This window comes from Rana temporaria, chromosome 8 (assembly GCF_905171775.1).
Source record: "Rana temporaria chromosome 8, aRanTem1.1, whole genome shotgun sequence".
NCBI classification, from domain to species: Eukaryota; Metazoa; Chordata; class Amphibia; order Anura; family Ranidae; genus Rana; species Rana temporaria.
The window spans coordinates 84,642,266-84,669,183 of record NC_053496.1 but is presented as its reverse complement, the minus strand read 5'-3'; the positions used below and the strand labels follow the sequence as shown (position 1 = coordinate 84,669,183).

General features: G+C 45.3%; 1 protein-coding gene across 3 annotated transcripts in view; it reads right to left on the bottom strand.

Annotated features, from left to right (window-relative positions):
- Positions 1 to 26,918, bottom strand: part of PCGF5 (polycomb group ring finger 5) — an 84,355-nt gene that overhangs the window by 39,976 nt on the left and 17,461 nt on the right. The window contains exon 1 of one of the 3 annotated variants that reach the window (XM_040362127.1): positions 13,450 to 13,629. The exons of the other annotated variants lie outside the window; for them this stretch is intronic. The gene's annotated coding sequence lies outside the window, so the exon portion shown is untranslated. Of the gene's footprint in view, positions 1 to 13,449; positions 13,630 to 26,918 lie in introns of those variants that run through there. 3 annotated transcript variants of the gene reach the window in all.

The following is a 26,918-nucleotide window of genomic DNA, read 5'->3' as shown; positions in this document are numbered from 1 at the left end:
TTGATGACTTGATGAGAGCAGCACAAGCATCTGTGACAGTTAGCACTCTTGTCATGCCATCAATGTAATTGTTTTGGGAAGCACTTACATCTATAGGTTCAGTTCTGCTTTTTTAAAGAGTAACTCCACTTTTGTTGATTTTTCTTAACAATTTTTTTTGTCACAATTTTTGAAAAAAAAAAAAAAAAAATGTATATATATATATATATATATATATATATATGTGTGTGTGTGTGTGTGTAGCGCTCACCCCCGAAGGAGCCGCTGTTTAGTTTGGGATCGGCCTATTTAAGTTACCTTTTTGACTTGGTCTAGGGGTGATAGCTGTGAGTGTGAATAAAGAGCAAGTGTCCAGACGTCAATTGAGTTTATTCCAAGGCCTAACATGGCCAACATCAACATGACACACTATAGAGAATAGTTGATGAGCGTAGAGAAACTTTAGTATCAGGCCTTGGATATGAAAGAGAGCAAGCCTGCTCTCAGCAATAATGTAACCCAATTCGTCGCCACCACAATTAGGGTGGGTAAAGTGCCCCCGGACAGGCGTCTATCACAGGCCTGGCAGCCAGAGCGCCACCTAAGTATCACTGGGAGGAACAGGCCTCTGCCACAGGCTTAACAATTTGAGATTTGTGAAATTAGATATTGCGAATCCTCCCAGTAAGTTCAGATAGTGTCACCCACTGACAGCTTGAGCATACCTGTCATACAGTGTGGTGACTGGATCCCCGATGGTTCGTTTAGGCCTCCTGGACAACCTCTGATTCTAGGTTCTCCCGAGCCAAACCCCCATCGCACAGCTCCCGGCTTAGGATCCTCTCTGCAGAAGGTTGGGACCCAGCCATTCGCTGGGGCCCCTCTCTTGGTTAGGATGAGGCTCCGCATGGTGCATGACCCCAGTAAAGCAGGCCACGGTGGCGGGGCCCATGGATGCGCGCACCCTGAAGGTGGGTGCCGCACCTGGAACTCGGGCCCCGCACAGAACAGCACGGCCAAAAGGCGGTTGCCCAGATATATCCCCCTTCCAGCATGCCCAACAAGGGAAGAACTCCTCTGGCTGCTGGGAGAAGGTGGGTCTGTCAGAACCCCTCTAGCGCCAGCTGCCGCCCGGGGTAGATAACGCACCCCCGGAGCGCAGACTGACCCACGAGACAAATTCTGAAAATTGGCAACAGCCTAAATTTCCATAAATTTCCATAAACTGTGAATGGGAGTAAACTAATCCTACACATTTTATATATATATATATATATATATATATATATATATATATATAGTCCTGATCAAAAGTTTAAGACCACTTGAAAAATGGCAAAAATCATATTTTACATTGTTGGATCTTAACAAGGTTCCAAGTAGAGCTTCAACATACAACAAGAAGAAATGAGAGTGAGACAAAACATTTTTTGAGCATTCAATTAATTAAAAATAACGAATAAACTGAAACAGGCTGTTTTTCAGCTGATCAAAAGTTTAGGACCACACCTCCAAAAAAACAAAAAAAACAAAAAAAAACCCCCCAAAACAGAAATCCAACTTCCAAACATGAACTCAGTAATGAGTAGCTCTGCCGTTATTGTTGATCACTTCAAAAATTTGTTTCGGCATGCTTGATGCAAGCGTTTCCATGAGGTGAGTGGGAACATTTCTCCAAGTGGTGAAGACAGCCGCACGAAGGCCATCTACTGTCTGGAACTGGTGTCCATTTTTGTAAACTTCCCTTGCCATCCATCCCCAAAGGTTCTCAATTGGATTTAGATCAGGGGAACACGCAGGATGGGCCAAAAGAGTGATGTTATTCTCCTGGAAGAAGTCCCTTGCATTGTGTACTGTAGCGTTGTCCTGTTGAAAAACCCAGTCGTTACCACACAGACGAGGGCCCTCGGTCATGAGGAATGCTCTCTTCAACATCTGGACATAGCCAGCGGCCGTTTGACGCCCCTGCACCTCCTGAAGCTCCATTGTTCCACTGAAGGAAAAAGCACCCCAGACCATTATGGCGCCCCCTCCACTGTGGCGCGTAGAAAACATCTCAGGTGGGATCTGCTTGTCATGCCAGTAACGTTGGAAACCATCAGGACCATCAAGGTTACACTTTTTCTCATCAGAGAATAAAACTTTCTTCCACCTTTGAATGTCCCATGTTTGGTGCTCTCTTGCAAAGTCCAAACGAGCAGTTCTGTGGCGTTCAAGGAGACGAGGTTTTTGAAGACGTTTTTTGTTTTTGAAGCCCTTCAGTCTCAGATGCCGTCTGATGGTTATGGGGCTGCAGTCAGCACCAGTAAGGGCCTTAATTTGGGTCGAGGATCCTCCAGTGTCTTGATGAGAGACCCTGCTTATGCAGTTTAGCAACCCGACCACGTTCAAAAAGGGAGAGTTTTTTTGTCTTTGCCATCACAACGTGTGACTACCTGACAGAGAATGACAATGAATCCACATCTTTGCACAGATTTGGCCTTTTAAAGGCATGTGGTCCTAAACTTTTGATCAGCTGAAAAACAGCCTGTTTCAGTTTATTCGTTATTTTCAATTAATTGAATGCTCAAAAAATGTTTTGTCTCTCTCATTTCTTCTTGTTGCATGTTGTAGCTCTACTTGGAACCTTGTTAAGTTCCAACAATGTAAAATCTGGGGGAGATGACGTGTTATGACACAAAACGCGTCGGGAAGACTCCATTGCCGCCTCATCTTTATTTACTACATGCGCTGTAACTTCATTTTACATGTAAGTGCAATTGCCTATTAAATCTCAGCAATTTTTATGGTATCACACTATGTTGCCTCCTCTCTTTATCCTTTTTTGACTGAATACATACCTGAGGGCTATCCTTATGCTATACAAGCGAGTACTACTTACTATACGGGCGAGTACATCTCTGTTGAAGAGCCATTGGTGGATTCCCTGTTCCTAAAGAGATCCCTTTGGCGTTTACATTGACCGTTAAGCCTGTTTGACTCATGAAATATACGTTTCTTTGAGTCAAAGATTTCTGGTAAGCCTGCATCCTTATCGGTGGAGGGTTATTTCACTACACTTAAGAAGTCACTTTTCAGCAGAACTTTATCTCATCACTTCAATGTTTGAGTCATCACTTATCCGTGACACACGGTGGATGTTTTGTCACTTATAGTCATATATGGACATTTAACCACATAGTGCAACTTTGGACATTAGTTCTAACCTTGTGCGATTTCACTGGATATTATTTACGTTTTGCTCTTTATTATTACAGTTTTCTCATTTTATGTTAATTTCTATACTAGTATTATTATAGTAGTATTTATTATACATTGTATTTATAAGCGCTGCACCTTCACCCATACACTTCCATTTTTTGCTTTTTTTCAATTGGCCGTGTTAGCAGCTTCACTTATTATTATAGCAGCGCAGAGTTACCCACAACACCAATCACATCTAGCAACACAATTTTATACAATGGATGGCATGAAAGGAAACCATCCATTGTTTACAATTGTCATGTGATCTTTTGTGATAACATGGTACTGGCAGTGAACCTGTACAATGATCATTCATCGGCTGTGTCCCATGGTCTGTGTGGTCAGCATGTGTGAGAGGACCTCAGACTTGCACCACTCTACAAGCCACTCCCTCTGGCAACTTTAACTCTTTAACCACTTGCCTACTGGGCATTTTACCCCCTTCCTGCCCAGGCCAATTTTGCACTTTCAGTGCTATCGCACTTTGAATGACAATTGCAAGGTCATGCAACACTGTACCCAAACAACATTTTTATCTTTTTTTTTTGAGACAAAGCTTTATTTTGGTGGTACTTAACCACTTGCCGACCTCCTCATGTAAATATACGTCAGCAGAATGGCACGGACAGGCACATGCACGTACCTATACGTCCTCTGCTTGATGTGGGTCGGGGGTCCGATCGGGACCCCCCCCCGGTACATGCGGCGGTCCTTAAGCCTCGGGGAGCGATCCCCGGAGCTGAAGAACGGGGAGAGCCGTATGTAAACACGGCTTCCCCGTGTTTCACTATGGCGGCGCATCGATCGAGTGATCCCTTTTATTAGGGAGACTCGATCGATGATGTCAGTCCTACAGCCACACCCCCCTACTGTTGTAAACACACACAAAGTGAACCCTAAATGTTACAGTGCCCCCTGTGTTTAACTCCCAAACTGCAACTGTCATTTTCACAATAAACAATGCAATTTAAATGCATTTTTTGCTGTGAAAATGACAATGGTCCCAAAAATGTGTCAAAATTGTCCGAAGTGTGCGCCATAATGTCGCAGTCACGAAAAAAATCGCTGATCGCCGCCATTAGTAGTAAAAAAAATAAAAGAAATAAAAATGCAATAAAACTATCCCCTATTTTGTAAACGCTATAAATTTTGCGCAAACCAACCGATAAATGATTATTGCGATTTTTTTTTACCAAAAATAGGTAGAAGAATACGTATCGGCCTAAACTGAGGAAAAAAAATTTATATATGTTTTTGGGGGATATTTATTATAGCAAAAAGTAAAAAATATTGCATTTTTTTCAAAATTGTCGCTCTATTTTTGTTTATAGCGCATAAAATAAAAACCGCAGAGGTGATCAAATACCACCAAAAGAAAGTTCTATTTGTGGGGAAAAAAGGACGCCAATTTTGTTTGGGAGCCACGTCGCACGACCGCGAAATTGTCTGTTAAAGCGACGCAGTGCCGAACTGTAAAAACCCCTTGGGTCTTTAGGCAGCAATATGGTCCGGGGCTTAAGTGGTTAATCACCGCAGTTTTTTTTTTGGTAAACAAATTTTTCTACTTCACGGATGTGTGCTGATGAGGCTGCACTGATGGGCCTGCACTGATAAGTGCCCTGATTATCAATGTAAATGCCCCGTTACAGGATATCTGGTTATCAGCTTCCCTTTCCTTACACAGTGACAGCGCTGAGGAAAGGAAATGCCAATAACCGGCATTTGTTTACATGTGATTGGACACAGCTGATCACATGGTAAAGTGTCGCTGTGATTGGTCCTTTATTTCGGTCCAAAGGACACAGCGATCACAGAGCACGTCCTCAGTGTGCGCGGTTCTGAGAGGACGTCAATAGACACCCTCCCAGAACTAGATGACTGCAAATAAATAAATGTTATACTTCTTCACCCTTTCTGTCCTGATGATAGTGGTCACCAGGATATATAATGGAAGGGATTTGGCTCAGATGGATAAAATACAAAACAACAACAAAAAACTGCAGCGTTTCTATGCCTTCCACACTCTAATGCCGCAAACACATGATCGGACATTCCGACGACAGAACGTCAAGAACGCGGTGACGTACAAGTTACAACACTACGACGAGCCGAGAAAAATTAAGTTCAATAGGCAGTGCGGCTCTTCTGCTTGATTCCAAGCATGCGTGGATTTTTTTTTTGCATACACACGATCGGAATTTCCAACAAGAACTTTTGTTGTCGGAAAAAATTTAGAACCAGCTCTCAAACATTTTTTGTCGGAAAATCCGACAGCAAATGTCGGATGGAATATCCATACTAGGGTTGTCCCGATACCGATACTAGTATCGGTATCGGGACCGATACCGAGTATTTGCGGGAGTACTTGTACTCCCGCAAATACCGCCGATGCCTAAATAGAATACTAAGCCCGCCCCGCCACCGCCGTCGTCGCTGCCGCTACACCGCATCCCGCCGGCCGCCTGGTTAATACGAGCGGGGAACATTACAGCTTTCATTTGAATAGCTGTAATGTTCCCGCCGCGCCGCCTATAGACACTCCCCCTTGCTCGGGTGATCTGTCCAATCCCGAGCAAGGGGGAGTGTCTATACGCAGCGCGGCGCGAATCATTACAGCTATTCAAATGAAAGCGTAATGTTCCCCGCTCGTATTAGCGGCGCGGCAGCATGCAGGTAAGGGGGGGGGACATGGCTGCATATATGGGGGGACATGGCTGCTTATATGGGGGGACATGAAATTAGGGAAGAAAAAGTTGCGCTAACCAAAACTAATAATAACGTGTAGCAGCCAGCACCAACAAAGGACAATGTTGCACTTTTTCTTCTTTATATGGGGGGACATGGCTGCTTATGGGGGGACATGGCTGCTTATGGGGGGACATGGCTGCATATGGGGGGACATGGCTGCATATTGGGGGGGGACATGGCTGCATATGGGGGGACATGGCTGCATATGGGGGGGACATGGCTGCATATGGGGGGGGACATGGCTGCATGTGTGGGGGGACATGGCGCCATCTGTGGGGGGACATGGCGGGATCTGTGGGGGGACATGGCGGCATCTGTGGGGGGACATGGCGGCATCTGTGGGGGGACATGGCGGCATCTGTGGGGGGACAGGGCGGGAATTGGGGGGGGGAACTTGGCTGCATCTGTGGGGGGACATGGCTGCATCTGTGGGGGGACATGGCTGCATATGGGGGGGACATGGCTGCATATGGGGGGACATGGCTGCATATGGGGGGACATGGCTGCATATGGGGGGGACATGGCTGCATATGGGGGGGACATGGCTGCATATGGGGGGGGACATGGCTGCATATGGCGGGGGGACATGGCTGCATATTGGGGGGGGACATGGCTGCATATTGGGGGGGGGGACATGGCTGCATATGGGGGGACATGGCTGCATAGGGGGGGGGACATGGCTGCATATGTGGGGGGACATGGCTGCATATGTGGGGGTTCATGGCTGCATATGGGGGGGGACATGGCTGCATATGGGGGGACATGGCTGCATTTGTGGGGGGACATGGCTGCATTTGGGGACACATTTAAAAAAAGTATCGGTACTTGTACTCGGTCCTAAAAAAGTGGTATCGGGACAACCCTAAGCCATACAAAAGCTCACATCGAACATTTGTTGTCGGAAATTCCAATCGTGTGTACGCGGCATGAGAGTTCCATGTTAGATGTCAGGTGGGGGTATTCAGTACGGCAGGGAGGGAGATGATGGGGCAGAGTGCTTTGTATCTACTGGAAGAGGTCATGTTGGAGGGTCTTCAAGTTCCATCGTTAGCCATACCTTTGTATCTGTGGCCTTGGATGGCAAATAAAAGAAAATAAGTCATATCTGATAACTAGATAAAGTTACTAAAAATGATCTTTACGTTTTTATTTCAGGGTAACATTTCTTTGTGTGTTGAAGTCCCTAGCGAGGTCATGTGGAGTCTGTGGCCCGCACTCAAAGAACAGAAAGCAATACACGTTCAGACATTATAATACAGTTTCATCAAGCCGGTACCTAAGGTTCACCAACAGGTCTACTTTCCAGGTTGGACCACAAGCAAAATGATTTGGGAAATTCGAAAAGAAAACCATGGATATTTTTATTGTGTGAGGAAATCTAGAAAACATGAACTGTGATGCTGGTCAAATACTAAGCAGTCATATTTTTGTTCCAAATATCAATAATTACCGTATTTTCCGGCGTATAAGACGACCTTTTGCATGTAAAATAATGCCCCAAAAGTCGGGGGTCGTCTTATACGCCGGTACCTGTCTGTCAGACGGCAGCCATCCATTATTCAAAAGCTGCGCCTCCTCCTCAGACATGATAGGCGGAACACTAATTTTCCCAGCAGAGCCTCTGTTCAGTGTTCCGCCTATCACGGATGCCTTCTCATCCTCGGCCTCGGACGAGAGGACATCCGTGATAGGCGGAACGATGAACAGAGGCTCTGCTGGGAAAATGAGTGTTCCGCCGATCATGGAACAGCCTGAGGAGGAGGCGTGGCTTTTGAATAATGGATGGCCGCCGTCTGACATACTCTGCAAACAGGAGAAGGTAGGGAGATCGTCAAGGCAGGGGATGGAATGGTACAGTGAGGTCAAAAATGGCACAGTGAGGCATGTAATAATGGCACAGTGAGGCATGTAATAATGGCACAGTGAGGCATGTAATAATGGCACAGTGAGGCATGTAATAATGGCACAGTGAGGCATGTAATAATGGCACAGTGAGGCATGTAATAATGGCACAGTGAGGCAAGTAATAATGGCACAGTGAGGCATGTAAAATTGCACAGTGAGGCATGTAATAATGGCACAGTGAGGCATGTAATAATGGCACAGTGAGGCATGTAATAATGGCACAGTGAGGCATGTAATAATTGCACAGTGAGGCATGTAATAATGTCACAGTGAGGCATGTAAAATTGCACAGTGAGGCATGTAATAATGGCACAGTGAGGCATGTAATAATGGCACAGTGAGGCATGTAAAATTGCACAGTGAGGCATGTAAAATTGCACAGTGAGGCATGTAATAATTGCACAGTGAGGCATGTAATAATGGCACAGTGAGGCATGTAATAATTGCACAGTGAGGCATGTAATAATTGCACAGTGAGGCATGTAATAATGTCACAGTGAGGCATGTAAAATTGCACAGTGAGATCTGAAAAAAAGCCTGTTTCTGTCAGCGGTTGTTCTGGCTACCCCTCAGCTTCCAGACAGACTAGTAGGAAGGGGATTATCTTACACGCCGACTATATCCCAAAACCAACATTTTAGCTGGAAAATTAGGGGGTCGTGTTATACGACCCAGTCGTCTTATACGCCGGTAGATACGGTACCAAAAAAGGCGCTGCACCGATTTCAAAAAGTAGTTCCTGTACTACTTTTTGCGATTTCGGGCCGCGATTTACATTGACTGCACAGATATCTCTTAAATCGCGGCCGAAATCGGGACTGCCAGCGGGAGTGAAATTGTGCGCGTTCAGCTGAACTCGCACGGCTTCACTCTCGCAGCCCAGTGTGAACCAGGGCTTAGTCCCGGTTCACACTGGTGCAACATGGGATCCGACTTGAGAGCACAAGTTGCATGACATGTCAAATTAAATGTTTCCCTATGAGAGCCATCTTAACTGATCGGACGCAAATCGCACTGACTTTAGAAAAGGTTCCTACACTACTTTGGTCCGAATTCAGTGCCATAGAGTGTAAAAAAAACATTAAGTCAATCAAAGTTGGACTGAAGTTGCAGGGCAAAGTTGGATCGGAAGTCACATGACTTTTATGTTGGAGCCATGGGCGTCCGCTGAAATTTTTTCAGGGCGGGGCGCTTCGGCAGCGGCCATACACAGTCGCATTTAACCCTTTCTTCAAACGCTAACGGGGGTTAAAAGTGCCCCGCTAGCGGCCAAATAGCGCAGCTAAAATGATGGTAAAGCGCCACTTTACTGATAACGCGGCCAGCTGGCAGTGTGAAATAGCTCTTGAGATAATTCAGCTTCACTCCATGCCCATATGAATATAGCCTAGAGAATGTACAGAACCCCCTTCAGCACAGATGGACCCTACCTTCAGCACAGACTCCCCCTTCAGCACAGACCCCTCCATTCAGCACAGATGGACCCCCCCATTCTGCACAGAACACTCCATTCAGCAAAAATGGACCCCCCCTTCAGCACAGACCCCCCATTACGCACAGACCCCTCCATTCAGCACAGACCCCCCTTCAGCACAGATGGAGCCCCTTTAAGCACAGACGCCCCTTCAGCACATACCCCCCTTCAGCACAGACCCCCCCCCCCCCATTACGCACAGACCCCTTAATTCAGCACAGACCCCCCTTCAGCACAGATAGAGCCCCTTTAAGCACAGATGCCCCTTCAGCACATACCCCCCTTCAGTACAGACCCCCCTTCAGCACAGATGGACCCCCATTCAGCACAAACCCCCCTCCCATTCAGTACCTCAGATCAGCCATCAGCGCAGCACAAGCACAGCAGGTTCCCTCCCCCTGTGTACACATGAACACTGGAGGGGAGACAGCTTCACTCGCTGTGCCTGTGTGACATCCAACCCGGGACCGTTTAGACAGCCCGTGGTCGCAAAACTCTTTAACACCTTCTCGATTTTCCAGGGGGGGTCAATTGCCCCCCCTTGCCCTATGGAGCGGACGCCCATGGTTGGAGCAATGTGAACCTGGGCTAAGATGGAGAGAGTAGAGTTAGACCTATAGCAGGGTTGGAATCTCACCAATGATAAAAAAATATTAAATAAAACTAGTGGGTTCTGAGAGATGTTTTTCTGCTGTAAAAAAAACGCCAACAAACACTCAAAAACGTCACTCACCAGCATTTAACGTTTTTGATCCATTTAAAAAGAAAAAAATATATTTTTTTCGTCAAAAAAAAAAAAAAAATTGCTAAAAACGCTAATGCAGAAAAATGCAAAAAAACGCTATTGCAAAAATGTTGTAAAAAGTTGAAAAACTCACTGCAAAGCTACTGGCGTTTTTATAACGTTATTTTAATGTGCAGTGTGCATGAGGCCTAAAAATTGATATAAAATTGTATAGAAAGTCATTCTGTGTCCATCAGAACTGCACGATTAATCGTAAAAAAAAAAAAAATATATGAGATCGTGATTCAACTCTCCTCACGTAACCTGCCAAGGTTATCACAACATGGGAGATAAAGAGAAACATTGTAACATGTAGTTCTTTAGCTCAAAGGAATGAACTTCTGTCTGTAAATGAGGTCAGTTTAACCATTTAGAGAGATTTCTAAAAATGTGTTGCTTTCGTCTCAATTCGATGCGGCGCATCTGACTGGGAAGTGGGAGCGGGTACCTGTAAAAAGTAGGTACCCGCTCCTCCTCAAAAAGTGTCAAATGTGGCCGTGGAGGGTGCAAATGTGGCCGTGGAGGGTGCAAATGTGGCCGTGGAGGGTGCAAATAAGCGGGTGGAACTCCGCTTCAAAGTGTAACTAAGAACAAAACGTTTTTTTTGGACATAGTGGAGAGAGATTAGAAAATATATTAGGTTTTTATTGCTGTCTTTGTCCCCGTTCGGCTCGGTTCACATTTAAACGGCTGCGATTTTTAAAAGGCGTCTGGTGTGGTTTTGTTCAAATGGATTCTAGTGCAAATTTTACTTGGAATGGCACCTGAACGGGACTGAATACATACAGGACTCTTTTTAAAAATGGACAGCAGCCATCCCGGATCTAGGTGAACCGGCTCCATAGAAAGCCAGCTCAATGCACATGTCATGCGGTTCAACACGCATCCAATTGGCATATATGTGAGCCGAGCCTTAGGCAGCCCCTATTTGTCATGTGTACTGTTATCACCAATAGTGAAAGTAAAAGAAAATCCCAAATGTTGGGTTGTCCCCAGAACAGGAATAGAGAGGTGCAGACGGCTGAGGTTCCCCAGAGGTAAGTACAGCGGGGCGCGGTGTTAGTCACTATTACATTTATTCTCTAAAGGTGAACTAACTGTTTAAAGCTGAAGAAGGAACAATCACCTTCCCAGCGATCTCACTGACACCTTCCCCTGGGTGTCAAGTTTCAGACATCACTCCTGTGCATGCGCTAGTCATCCCGGGACACAGGATTGGCCTATGCAGTTTGGGGGTGGCTGTGACGGGTAGGTAGGTAGGTGTTTTCTGTAGTATAATCGCAGAACAACCTGATATCCTCTACCTCCACTAGAGCTGCACATCTTCACTGGTCTCATGATTCGATTAGGATTATCCTGGAAAACGATTTGATTCCGCCATGCATCACCATTACTGCCAATGGTTTTCATCAAAAACCCATCAGTACAGCCTCACCAGTGCCCACCAAATGCAGCCGACCAGTGCCCACCAAATGCAGCCTACCAGTGCCCACCAAATGCAGCCTACCAGTGCCCACCAAATGCAGCCTACCAGTGCCCACCAAATGCAGACTACCAGTGCCCACCAAATGCAGACTACCAGTGCCCACCAAATGCAGCCTACCAGTGCCCACCAAATGCAGCCTACCAGTGCCCACCAAATGCAGACTACCAGTGCCCACCAAATGCAGACTACCAGTGCCCACCAAATGCAGACTACCAGTGCCCACCAAATGCAGACTACCAGTGCCCACCAAATGCAACCTACCAGTGCCCACCAAATGCAGCCCACCAGTGCCCACCAAATGCAACCTACCAGTGCCCACCAAATGCAACCTACCAGTGCCCACCAAATGCAGCCTACCAGTGCCCACCAAATGCAGCCTACCAGTGCCCACCAAATGCAACCTACCAGTGTCCACCAAATGCAACCTACCAGTGCCCACCAAATGCAACCTACCAGTGCCCACCAAATGCAGCCGACCAGTGCCCATCAAATGCAGCCTACCAGTGCCCACCAAATGCAACCTACCAGTGCCCACCAAATGCAACCTACCAGTGCCCACCAAATGCAACCTACCAGTGCCCACCAAATGCAACCTACCAGTGCCCACCAAATGCAGCCTACGAGTGCCCACCAAATGCAACCTACCAGTGCCCATCAAATGCAACCTACCAGTGCCCATCAAATGCAGCCTACCAGTGCCCATCAAATGCAGCCTACCAGTGCCCACCAAATGCAGCCTACCAGTGCCCACCAAATGCAGCCTACCAGTGCCCACCAAATGCAGCCTACCAGTGCCCACCAAATGCAGCCTACCAGTGCCCACCAAAGTCAGCCTACCAGTGCCCATCAAATGCAGCCTGCCAGTGCCCATCAAATGCAGCCTATCAGTGCCCATCAAATGCAGCCTATCAGTGCCAATCAGCGCAGCCTACCAGTGCCCATCAAATGCAGCCTACCAGTGCCCACCAAATGCAGCATACCAGTGCCCATTAAATGCAGCCTACCAGTGCCCACATCACACAGAGTGGGTATCTCCCACTGTGACATGGCACACAGATTGAATTTCCCAGCATGGGATCAGTGTGCCCGTCTATCATAGAGCCGGGAGTTACAGATCCAAGGTCAGTGTCCCAGCGGGAGATCCCCGCTCTTTGCCACATACACTTTCAGGCATAGAGAGGGGATGACGCCAATCACGAGTCGGCCAATCACTGCATCAATGCGGAATCGTTTCAGGCTGAATCACGATTGCATCGATTATTTTCAACCCTCCTAACCTCCACAATCATCTGTCTGTAGTAGAAGGGCCGGCCTGACTGAACACACACTGGACAGATGTATGAGGTCAGTCCTCCATATTACATAGCCTTGTAAAATCTAAAGTTGATTGTACAATCAGATTGTATGGTGTATGGCCAGCAATAAGTGTCCCCAATGAAAGATTTCCCCTCATCACATGTTCTGGTTACAACCCTACAATTCACAGGGGGGGTGTAACCCTCCCCCACTTCATCCAAAACTAAAGAAAACAAAAAAAAAAACACTTTTCCTGGAGATGATCCACACAGAAGTGTCACAGCGAGCAGAGGGCACAGAGCTCATCACCAAGTGCCAACAAGCCCCCCCCCCCCCCCCCCTCCTCGTACTTTCTCTTCATGACATGAGCTGTCAGTCCCTCCACCTGTCCCGGGACTACACCTCCCAGCATGCACTGCTCCGCCCCCTCAGCCGCTCAAAGCACAGCCCGTACACAGGACACAGCTCTGACTACAACACAGCCATCTATCCCCCCGCATCTGTACTGAGAACACACTCTGTCTGGGAACTCACCATGACAGGACCGAGCATGCGCCGCCGTGTGTCGCTGTCAGTAAATACAGATGACGAGATTCTACCTGGCGCATGCGCAGCATATCGCCGAGTTCTTCAGTAGCAAGGAGCGCATGCGCGGGGCACAACGCGTATCTTCTAAGCTGCACAGACTTCTCTCCACTTTATAGATAGGAGTTCTGGTACAGTAGTGGTACATCAGCCAATAGAAAAAAAAAAACAAATGCTGAAGACTAGGGAAAGTTGGAAGGTAATAGAGGGAGGTGCAGGCTTTTTCATAATCACTCATTTGGAACATGCATGCAGCCAGGATGAACAAGGCGCTATTCACAGCTGAGCGTTTCACCAATATGTGCGCACAATCGCATATTATCCACGTGATCTCTGGAAGATTTACCCCCCTTCATGATCATGTAATTTTTTGCGATACGGCACTGTGTTACTTTAACTGACAATTGTGCGGTCGTGCGACACTGAACCCAAATAAAATTGATGTCCTTTTCCCACCAATAGAGCTTTCTTTTGGTGGTATTCAACCACCTCCGCGGTTTTTAATTGTTTGCGCTATAAACAAAAGATTGACAATTTTGAAAAAATATATATATCTACCGATTATATATATATATATTTTGATGGAAATGAAAATTATCCACCTACAGAGGGCTGAATTCAAAGCCCCCCTGAAAATCAAAGTGAAAAAATTATGGAACAAGCTAGTCCGTTTTGCTGAAATTTCATTGCAACAACTCAAAATGGTCCGCAGTAGTTTGTATGGCCCCCAAGTGCTTGTATGCATGCCTGACGACATCAGGGCATGCTCCTAATGAGACGACGGATGGTGTCCTGGGGCATTTCCACCCAGATCTGGACCAGAGAATCACTGAGCTCCTGAACAGACTGGGGTGCAACCTGGCGGCACCGGATGGACCGAAACATAATGTCCCAAAGGTGTTCTTTTGGATTTAGGTCAGGTGAGCGTGAGGGCCATCCAATTAGACCCTTTGTCAGACCCTACGCTGATGCAGTGGGTCCTGGGTTCCTCCTGGTGCACGACGATACCTGGCTTCATGTGGCGAGAACATGCAGCCAGTTCCTGGAGGATGAGGACATTTATTACATTGGATGGCCCCCACTCCCACCTGACCTAAATCCAAAAGAACACCTCTGGGACATTATGTTTCGGTCCATCTGGTGCCGCCAGGTTGCACCTCAGTCTGTTCAGGAGCTCAGTGATTCTCTGGTCCAGATCTGGGAGGAAATGCCCCAGGACACCATCCGTCGTCCCATTAGGAGCATGCCCTGATGTTGTTAGGCATGCATACAAGCACTTGGGGGCCATACAAACTACTGCAGACCATTTTGAGTTGTTGCAATGAAATTTCAGCAAAATGGACTAGCTTGTTCCATAATTTTTTCACTTTGATTTTCGGGGGGGCTTTGATTTCAGCCCTCTGTAGGTGGATAATTTTCATTTCCATCAAATGATGTGCCATCCTTTCATTCCTAACACATTACCTACTCCATATCAGTATAGATATCCAGCATGAGATTTTTGCCCGTTGAGAGCTGATATGTTTTCAAAGCGTTCCTTTCATTTTTTTGAGCAGTGTATTTTTTATAATCTCAAACTTCTCCTTTAAAGCGGTGGTTCACCCTTAGAGGGCACTTTTTAGCCTTAGATTCCTGCTCGTTTTTACTAGGGGAATCTGCTATTTGTATTAAAATATGAGCATTACAATCCCGTTTAAGAGATGCATCTTCTCCGTCGCTTCCGGGTATGGGCTGCGGGAATGGGCGTTCCTTCTTGATTGACAGTCTTCCGAGAGGCTTCCGACGGTCGCATCCATCGCGTCACGATTTTCCGAAAGAAGCCGAACGTCGGTGCGCAGGCGCAGTATAGAGCCGCACCGACGTTCGGCTTCTTTCGGCTACTAGTGACGCGATGGATGCGACCGTCGGAAGCCTCTCGGAAGAATGTCAATCAAGAAGGAACGCCCGCTCCCGAAGACCCATACCCGGAAGCGACGGAAGAAGATGCATCTCGAAAACGGGTAAGTACGGATCATATTTTAATACAAATAGCCGATTCCCCTAGACAAAACGAGCAGGAATCTAAGGGGAAAAGGGGAAAATTTTTATAAATGGGTGAACTCCCGCTTTAAGCTATAGCCTAGAAATAAAACATTGTCAATGTGACCATTGTTATAACAACTAAATCTACTGTACAATCTTTTTTTCTTATCTCATCTACTGGACAGTTCACAACTCAATATTATATGGAAAGCACCGAGCTGACGAAAGCTCTATGGCATTAAACAGTAATTGTCATAGAAAGTAAGAAAAAACACCACACTGACATTTAGGAATCCTACCGTTTCCCGAAACACCTTACACTCCTCTTCTCAACGTTCATTAAATGATTTTGCTTGAGCAACTTTCTTACTCCCTCAATGCAATTAATTTCTTCCAGCTCACTTGAGTCTACAACAGTTCTGAATTAGGAAATAAATAAACCAAGCTACTCACCAAAAATATACCAAATGGGGGTTTGCTATGGTGAATTATAAAACACACGTTTTTTTTTTTTTAAATAGGACAATCAAACCAACATATATCATAAACATATTTTTCTATTTAGGGTGAAAAGGGGGTAGGGTTTGACTGTGTGCTTTTTCTCAATTACTGTTTTGGTGGCGAGCTACTTTACGTCTAGCACAGCATTCGAAAGCTGAACTTGGGTTTGGTCAGGCACTGATGTGGATGAGAAAACCTGGGGCCAGATTCAGAAAGATGATCGCATCTTTCTGTGGGCGTAACGTATCTCCGATACGTTACGCCGCTGTAACTTTGGGCGCAAGTTCTGTATTCAGAAAGAACTTGCGCCCTTAGTTACGGCGGCGTAACGTATGTGTGGCGGCGTAAGCCCACCTAATTCAAATGGGGATGGTGGGGGCGTATTTTATTTAAATTTTACCTTACTTTTTTGAACGGCGCATGCGCCCTCCGTAAAATATCCCAGTGTGCATTGCTCCAAAGTACGCCGCAAGGACGTATTGGATTCGACGTGAACGTAAATGACGTCCAGCCCTATTCGCGAAAGACTTACGCAAACGACGTAAAATTTTCAAAACTCGGCGCGGGAACAACGGCCATACTTAACATTAGCTAGGCCTCATAAAGCAGGGGTAACTATACGCTGAAAAAAGCCTAAACGTAAACGACGTAAAAAAATGCGCGGGCGGGACTTACGTTTCGGAATCGGCATAAATACCTAATTTGCATAATCCTCGCGTAACTATACGGAAGCGCCACCTAGCGGCCAGCGTGATTATGCAGTCTAAGATACAATGGTGTAAGACACTTACACCAGTCGGATCTTAGGGATATCTATGCGTAACTGATTCTCTGAATCAGGCGCATAGATACGACGGCCGGCACTCAGAGATACGACGGCGTATCAGGAGATACGCCGTCGTATCTCCTATCAGAATCCGGCCCCTGGCCTGTAGTCTCTGCTATAATTCATCACAAAGGTGTTCTATCCGGTTGAGGTGTGCAGGTCAGTCAAGTTCCTCCACCCCAAACTCACTCATCCATGTTTCTATGGACCTTGTTTGTGCACTGGTGCAGTCATGTTGGAACAGGGAGAGGCCATCCCCAAACGGTTCCCACAAAGATGGGAGCATGAAATTGTCCAAAATGGCTTGGTATGCTGATGCCTTCAGAGTTTCTTCACTAGAACTAAGGAGCCAAACCCAACACCTAAAGAACAACCCCACACCACATATCCCCTCCCCCAAATGATTTGGACCAATGCACAAAGCAAGGTCCATAAAGACATGGATGGGCGAGTTTGAGGTGTAGGAATTTGACTGGCCTGCACAGAGCCCCGACCTCAACCTGATAGAACAACTTTGGGATGAATTAGAGCCTGCAGGCCAGGTCTTTGCATCCAACATCAGTGCCCAACCTCACAAATGGTCTTCTGGAAGAATGGTCAAACATTCCCATAGACACACTCCTAAACATTGTGGACAGCTTTCCCAGAAGAGTTGAAGCTGTTATAGCTGCACAGGGTGGGTCAACTCAATATTGAACCCCACGGACTAAGACTGGGATGCCATTAACCCTCCTAGCGGTATTCCCGAGTCTGACTCGGGGTGAGATTTTCATACCAAAAGCCGTAACCCCGAGTCAGACTCGGGCTTGCCTCGCTGCAGCAGCAGACAAAGTTACTTACCTTGTTTCTGGATCCAGCGATGCCACCGCGCTGTGTGAGCGAGCGGGACCTCGCTCGATTCACACAGTGTCCTCCTGTGCCGCCGATCTCCGTTCCCTGCGATGTTAAGACGCACGGGAGCAGAGAACGGCGCCAAATTCAAAAAGGTAAACAAACACATTACATACAGTATACTGTAATCTTATAGATTACAGTACTGTATGTAAAAAATACACACCCCCTTGTCCCTAGTGGTCTGCCCAGTGTCCTACATGTTCTTTTATATAATAAAAACGGTTCTTTCTCCCTGCAAACTGTAGATTGTCCATAGCAACCAAAAGTGTCCCTTTATGTCAAAAATTGTTTTAGAGCAACTAGAAAACAGCGATAATAAATTATAATCACTTGCAGAATTGTGCGATAGCGATTTGCGGGGAAATTCGTCATAAAAATATAAAAGTAATGACAGCGACAATTCTGCAACTGAGCAAATTTCAGTGATTTTGAGTTGATTACATTATTGAATAATTTTTATTATAATTATATTATTACTTGTTATAATTATTTATAATTGTTTATTATATTATAATTTATAATTTTGTTTTTAAAAAAATGTCATACCCGGGATGCCTACTAGTCTCTTGTTTGGTCAGATTTAAGTGAGTTATTCCTAAGAATTACAGGCCTACAGTATTAAACGCCCAAATTTCCTTGCAAATAATGGTACCGCCTTCAGCACCTTTTTTCTGAAATAGTCATACCGCCAGGGAGGTTAAAGTTCATGTGCGTGTAAAGGCAGGCGTCCCAATACTTTTGGTAATGTAGTGTATATGAAAAACTCACTTGAGCAAGTAACAATGGTAGCACAAAGCAGACATGGAGAGCTGATTTCTCCACTGTTCAAACTGGAAAAAAAAACTTTTTATAAACAAAGTTGCTTTTTGAAATGAATCGAATAAGGAAACAAAAAGTAACAAAAACAATCCTCTCCAGGCCAACTATATACATTGTAAAAATAATAGCAAATGTCACTGCGGGTTATAACCAAAACATATGTTCCCATTGCATACCATTTTCTGAACAAACTGATAAGTGGGAGAGCTATAATCACAGGATCAATCCGTTCCTAGAGCTGTAAAAAGAGAAAAGCTGCATTTGGCACCCCTCCAGGCATGTAATGGCCTTGGCAAGTGTCTCAAAGATGGGAAATTCGCTGTAGCAATCCTAATGCCGCGTACACACCATCACTTTATATGATGAAAAAAAACGACACTTTCTGTGAAGTAAAAAATGACATTTTTGAAACTTCAATTTTCAAAGACGAAGTTGCCTACACACCATCGTTTTCTCACAATGATCTTGCAAAGTGAGGTTACGTTCCACCACGTTTTACCATTGAAGCTTGCTTCATAAGTAGCTTCTGGGCATGCGTGGATGAAAAAACGTCTTAGAAAACGACGTTTTTTGCTACACACGGTCAATTTCTGTGAAGTAAAAAGTGCACTTTTGAAAAACGACACATAAAATTGAAGCATGCTTCAATTTTTTTTGGTCGTTTTTTAGAAGACATAAAACGACGTTTTCCCCCACACACAGTCAATTAAAGTGACGTTTTTAAAAACGTCATTTTTTTTCATCACATAAAGTGATGGTGTGTACGCGGCATTAAGATGGTGCGAGGGAGGCTGAAATTTTACCTCAATCTCTTTACAGGGTTCAGAGAAAAGCAAAGAACCTGTCAGGGGAGCAGAAAATGCCATCTCAGGGGATGTCCTCCATACAGTGTACAGAATGCTTCCAATGAGAGTTTTAAATGGTTTTGTTAGGTTTAAGAAATTATTGCTACTAACAATGGAAGGGCCATTTTTATTAATATTCAAACAAGCTTGTGCTCCTAAAATCTACAAAAAAAACCTACCCACCTCCACTGCACAGCGGAACCCTCCAGTGCCACAGACTTAGCAATACATGCCACCCAAAATCCACACTGTACCCTTATTAAGAAAGTAGTTTGTTCTAGGTTTAGTCTAGTCAATATTCCAATCGCACGCGTTCCTGGTAAAATGGCACATAAAAGAAAGGGATGGGTGCTGAAACGATTATCAGCTGGGTACTGGAAACCTCAAACAAGCGTGCACCCCGTGGATCGTCTAATTAAGTGAAAAAATGTCTAATGCAAAACAAACATCACAATAGTGCAACATTTTAAGGTCGCGTAGGACCCCTTCGTCAGGCAGTCACTTGCCTGACGAAGGGGTCCTGCGCGACCTCGAAACGTTGCACTATTGTGATGTTCGTTTTGCATTAGGATTTTTTTGGACGTAATTGGACGATCCATTGTGTGCTGGCGAACATGTTCATTTGTTTTAGGTATAGGGCACGCATGTCTTGTCCTTATCCCCTAAAGCAGGGGTCTCAAACTGGCGGCCCTCCAGCTGTGGTGAAACTAAGAGTCCCATCAGGCCTCTACCTATGGGAGTCATGCTTGTAACTGTCAGCCTTGCAATGCCTCATGGGACTTGTAGTTTTTTTTAACAGCTGGAGGGCCTTCAGTTTGAGACCCCTGCCCTAAAGAGTGCTTGAGCAGCCACTTCCCAAGGGTAAAGGACTTGCCCGATGCTATGCAAATTTTGATTTCCAGACATCTGCACAAGATCCTTCCAGGGGCTGCAGTATGGATCAGAACACTTAGTAGAACTAAAGACAAAAACATTTTTTTTTTGCATAGCTGTAACAGCTCTGGTGAACGGATTGAACCACAACTGCGGTTAGCAAGGGTTTCACTGCATTCTTTATGTGAATATTCAGTATTGCACCCCAGGCGTCACTCAAGGCAAACAGGAGTTTGGGGGTTCTCTACATCATCTCTCTCTCACATAAAGAAAGGTGTTGAGCATTGCTCCAAAGTACGCCGCAAGGACGTCATTGGTTTCGACGTGAACGTACATTACGTCCAGCCCTATTCGCGAACGACTTACGGAAACGATGTAAAAAATTCAAAATTCGACGCGGAAACGACGACCATACTTAACATTGCGTACGCCTCATAATAGCAGGAGCAACCTTACGCCGAAAAAGCCTAACGTAAACGATGTAAAAAAATAGCGCCGGGTGTACGTAAATTTGTGAATCGGCGTATTTAGGTCATTTGCATATTCTACGCCGAAAACGACGGAAGCGCCACCTAGTGGCCAGCGTAAATATGCACCCTAAGATACGACGGTGTTAGAGACTTACGCCAGTCGGATCTTAGGCTAATGTCGGCGTATCTTGCTATCTTGCTTTCTGAATACAGAAAAAAGATACACCGGCGCAGCTTTGAATTTACGCGGCGTATCTATAGATACGCCGGCGTAAATTCTCTCTGAATCTAGCCCTCGGTTTGCAGGTACTATGCATGTGAAAGCACAAATCTGAATCTAGCCCAAAGAGTTTTGTGAATGGATGTAGCCTCAGCTCTTCCCCCCTGCAGCACCAGAAGATCGCTGATGTGGGTGGTATCCGCCTATCCGGCATCACTATAGGGAGGATTTGTACATTAACCAGCAGCCTGCAGGACATAGTACACTATTCATTAGACATAAATTATCTCTAATTATATGACTGGTGCTGTAAAAAAATTAAATAAAATTACCCGGAGTTCAGCTTTACACTATCAGCTACTTGGATTCTTAAGTGTGACCAATCAGAACCCTCACACACTGAATCCGCACACTTACACGGGGCTCAAAGTCTGGTGCAATCAGTTCTAATCCTAAACTAAAGACAGGAAGGTCTCTGTGTGGTCTGTCATAGAATCTTAGGACTCTGGCATGAAGGCCAAGTTTAAACAGTGTTTGTAGAGTGGCTCCCAGCTGCCAGTCTGATCCTATAATAAGACCCTTAGCTATGTTGGTTCAGCAAGGTTGTGTCATAGATGTGAAAGACATACATATCGTACATTTGCCGACAGCAGACGTAAAGTATAGCGTGACAAACAGCGAGTGACTGATCTTGTGACTTCTCTGCAATGAGGTGGACCTTATTAAGAAAAGGTTCAACACTCAGTCTCTAGATGGTTCACTTGTCACCTTCACCATTACCAAGTGCAAACGGTAAAAGAAAACCAGTCACCAAATACAAATTATTCCACGTTCTTAGTAGTGAGACTACAAGCACCAAACCTGGCACATGGCAAAAAAGTGGGAGCTGAATTAATGTAGTTACTATGGAACAGTGGTCTCCAATCTGTAGAACGTTGCTGGTGTTTATCTGGCCCGTGGAGCACTATTCAAACCAACTGACATCAAGGCTGGGGTACCTACTTAGACCATCAAAGGGACACTATTCTTCCCATTGATACCAACAATGGGACACTATTCCTCCCATTATGTATTTCCACTGGCCACAGTCCGGCCCCCCTAAAGCTTTAAGGACAGTCAACTGGCCCTTCGCTTGAAAAGCTTGGAGACCCCTGCTATGGAACATTACAGTTACCGTATTTATCGGCGTATACCGCGCACTTTTTTTGCCCTGAAAATCAGGGCAAAGTCATGGGTGCGCGGTATACGCCGATACCCGCGCCGAGTTTGAATACTGCGCCGGCATATACCGAGCGCAGTACACTCGTGTATAGTCGGGCAGGCTCGGCTCCTCTCGCGCTCACATCCTGGATGTGCAGGACGTGAGCGCGAGAGTAACCGAGCCTGCCCGACTATACACAAGTGTACTGCGCCGGCATATACCGAGCGCAGTACACTTGTGTATAGTCGGGCAGGCTCGGCTCCTCTCGCGCTCACGTCCTGGACGTACAGGACGTGAGCGCGAGAGGAGCCGAGCCTGCCTGACTATACACGAATGTACTTTGCTCGGTATATGCAGTATTCAAACTCGTTGCGGGAAAGCGGGGATCGAGCGGGGAGGACGCCGCAGATGGACGCCGGACCCGACGAAGAGGACACCCGAAGCCGCAGACGGACGCCGGACCCGACGAGGCCGCCGATGGACGCCGCGCAAGACACCAAAACTGTAAGTACAAAAATCTTTTTTCCACAGGAATGCGGGTCCACTTTAGGGGTGCGCGCTATACGCCGGAGCGCGCAATACCCCGATAAATACAGTATGTGTGTTAAAAGATATCGAAATGATGGCAAGAATTCACTTCTTGGTTTCCTCCTCACTCCTTACCAACACCCCAACCACCTACATCTTGTTTTCATCTCGCTTTTTTAATCTTGACTATTTGTTTAACCCATTGCTCACTACACCGCCAACCATAACCCCCGTGAATATGGCCCCTGCTCTATTGTCTTACACCATCGCTGGGGCAACAAGTAAAGCTGAACGCAACCTTATAGTCCACCATATTACCATTCACCTTCATAGGAACCTCACTGTTAACTACTAAAGAAAGCCTCTGTTTGTTAAACTCAACAACTACTAGGAAAAGCTATGTACTTACACTGTAAGGAGATCTACAGTTGCAGGCCTCCAATGTACTGTTCAATTTACTATAATTGTTCCAAATTGTAATACTGTAATGACATTATAACTCAATAAAAAAAATAATTAAAACAGAAAATATTCTGATAAGAGACCTACAAGTTACAATAGAGCTACACAGCTATTTCTTTTTAATTTTTTTGCTGAGCAAAGAGAGAATCTTAACTATTTTAGAAAATAAAATAAAAGCAGATGCAGGTTAGAAAAAATAAAGAAAATCACAGAAAAATGTTGAAAAACCCCATACAACATATTTTTGTACAACCCTATCCACCATCTCTGAATGTCTATGTATTATCAATGCCGTTCCTTAGGCCTCATGCACACTGGACGTTATAAAAACGCCAGTAGCTTTGCAGTGAGCTTTTCAACGTTTTTGCAATAACGTTTTTTAGTGTTTTTCATAATTTTTTAGCATATTTTTTTTTTTTACCCAATGGAATCAAAAACCTTAAAAAATGCTGGCGAGCCTCGTTTTTTTTGTTTTGTTTTTTTACAGCCAAAGAACACACCAGCCAAAAACAGTTGATAACAGCCTATGTGTGCAAGGACACATAGGAAAACATGCTAGAGAGTTTCTTGACTGTAGAACAAAAAATGTCTGAAGCCAAAAACAGCAGCTGTAAAAACGTCCAATGTGCTTGTAAAGTATATTTCCACTTTGCAGTTAAATTTGAATAAACCCACTACATGTGGGTTATGTGTTCCTATTCACACACCATACCTTAAAAAATATTCTCACCTTTTGGATCAGGGTAAAGTCTAATGGTAATGACAGACTGCAATCATATTCTAACAATTTCAGTTTGTCTCATGAAATTAGTTCCCTCTTGTTATACAATGCTTCTAAGGCTCCATGCACACTGGAATAAAAAGCGTTGCTTCTACAGGAGTTTTGTGTTCTGCCTGTAGAAGCAACTCAATATTATCCTATGGGGCAGATTCTCGTAGAATGGCGTAACTTAGGGCGGGTGTAAGATATCTCATTTACGTTAAGCCGCCGCAAGTTTTTCAGGCAAGTGCTTTATTCACAAAGAACTTGCCTGTAAAGTTGTGGCGGCGTAGCATAAATCACCCGGCGCAAGCCCACCTAATTCAAATTAGGCAGGTAGGGGGCATGTAGCATTTTAATTAAGCGCGTTCCCGCGCCGAACGTACTGCGCATGTGCCGTCCGTAAAATATCCCAGGGTGCATTTCTCCAAATGACGTCACAAGGACGTCATTGGTTTCGACGTGAACGTAAATGGCGTCCAGCCCCATTCACGGACGACTTACGCAAACAACGTAAATTTATAAATTTCGACGCGGGAACGACAGCCATACTTAACATTGGTTGCGCCTCATATACCCAGGGGCAACTTTACGCTGGGAAAAGCCTAACGTAAACGTCGTAACTTTACTGCGTCGGCCACGCGTACGTCCGGGAATTCGCGTATCTAGCTAATTTGCATACTCATTGGGGAAAACGACGGAGGCGACACCTAGCGGACAAAAAAAAATTGCATTTAAGATCCGGCGGCGTAAGAGCCTTACGCCTGTCGGATCTAATGGATATCTATGCGTAACTGATTCTAAGAATCAGTCGCATTGATACGACGGCCCAGATTAGGACTTACGACGGCGTACATGGCGTTGCGCCGTCGTAAGCCCTTTGAGAAACTGGGCCTAGGTGTCCATACACATTAGGACGTTTACAGGCATATTTTTGAGAACAACGTTTAGAGGCAGGAAAAAAAACCTTCTCATTCGCGTTTCTGATTGGAGCTCACTGGCAGTAAAAACGTAAAACTCTCCTAAACTCATCTAAACTTTGTACCAAAAATGCTCTATATGGACGTTTTTCACTCCAAAAATAACAGATTTTTTTTAAGCCCAGTGTGCATGGAGCCTAAAGCTGGCCATAGTTGTTACAATTGTATTTTGTTGCAGGAAGGGAAATCGCTCGAGTCCCCCCAACAACACAGTCAGTGTTGAGTAATCCCTCCCATGGACACAATGGGGGTTATTTACGAAAGGCAAATCCACTTTGCACTACAAGTGCAAACTACAAGTGCAAAGTGCACTTGGAAGTGCAGTCGCTGTAGATCCGAGGGGGACATGCAAGGAGAATTAACCACTTCCCGACCGCCGCATGTATATGTACGTCCACAGAATGGCACGTACAGGCAAATGGGCGTACAGGTAGGTCCTTGCCTTTCCGCGGGTCGGGGGTCCGATCGGGACCCCCCCGCTACATGCGGCGGTCGGATTCCCGCGGGGAGCGATCCAGGACGACGGCGCGGCTATTCGTTTATAGCCGCTCCGTCGCGATCGCTCCCCGGAACTGAAGAACGGGGAGAGCCGTATGTAAACACGGCTTCCCCGTGCTTGACTGTGGCGGCTGCATCGATCGAGTCATCCCTTTTATAGGGAGACTCGATCGATGATGTCAGTCCTACAGCCACACCCCCTACAGTTGTAAACACACACTAGGTGAACCCTAACTCCTACAGCGCCCCCTGTGGTTAACTCCCAAACTGCAACTGTCATTTTCACAATAAACAATGCAATTTAAATGCATTTTTTGCTGTGAAAATGACAATGGTCCCAAAAATGTGTCAAAATTGTCCGAAGTGTCCGCCATAATGTCACAGTCACGAAAAAAATCGCTGATCGCCGCCAATAGTAGTAAAAAAATAATAATTAATAAAAATGCAATAAAACTATTCCCTATTTTGTAAACGCTATAAATTTTGCGCAAACCAACCGATAAACGCTTATTGCGATTTTTTTTACCAAAAATAGGTAGAAGAATACGTATCGGCCTAAACTGAGGGAAAAAAATGTATATATGTTTTTGGGGGATATTTATTACAGCAAAAAGTAAAAAATATTGCATTTTTTTCAAAATTGTCGCTCTATTTTTGTTTATAGCGCAAAAAATAAAAACCGCAGAGGTGATCAAATACCACCAAAAGAAAGCTCTATTTGTGGGGAAAAAAGGACGCCAATTTTGTTTGGGAGCCACGTCGCACGAGCGTGCAATTGTCTGTTAAAACGACGCAGTGCCGAATTGTAAAAACGCCTTTGGGCATTTAGCAGCATATTGGTCTGGGGCTTAAGTGGTTAAAAACAGCATTTTAGCTTGCACATGATTGGATGATAAAATCAGCAGAGCTTCCCCTCGTTTCAGATCTACCCCTCAGATTTACAGAGACTGCACTTTCAGTGCAATTTCAAGTGCACTTTGCACTTGTAGTGCAAAGTGGATTTTCCTTTCGTAAATAACCCCTAATGTGTTCTCCAGGGGGGAAGAGCACAGGGAGCCTTTCCTGCCGGGAGAACACAGTGATTATTGCTACAGCATACAGTATACATTGCAAAAGCACAGGCACAGATATAAATCCCTGGGTGCAGCTTGCAGGCAACTGAGGATTTACATGCATGTTTATGCAAGCACAGCATATACCCGCGTGCAGCTATTCTTTATCATGGCTGGCTATTCGCTGCAGTTGTGTCTCTTGGGTGCAGAAATAAGCCCACAATTTACTTTGTATAGTCTCATGTGCCCATGTGCATGAGGCCTTAGACTTTTTAATATTTCTCTTAAAAAAAAATAAAACTAGAAACTCTACCTACGTGTAGATGCCATGGGGACCATGCCATTACCTTTATTAATAGTCTTTCAGGTAAATGTGTTCATGACAAAATGAAAAAAGAAAAAAAAAAAATCATCATTTAGTACAAAGAGGCTTTGTAGCATGCTTTTTCTGCACTGAGCTGATTTCA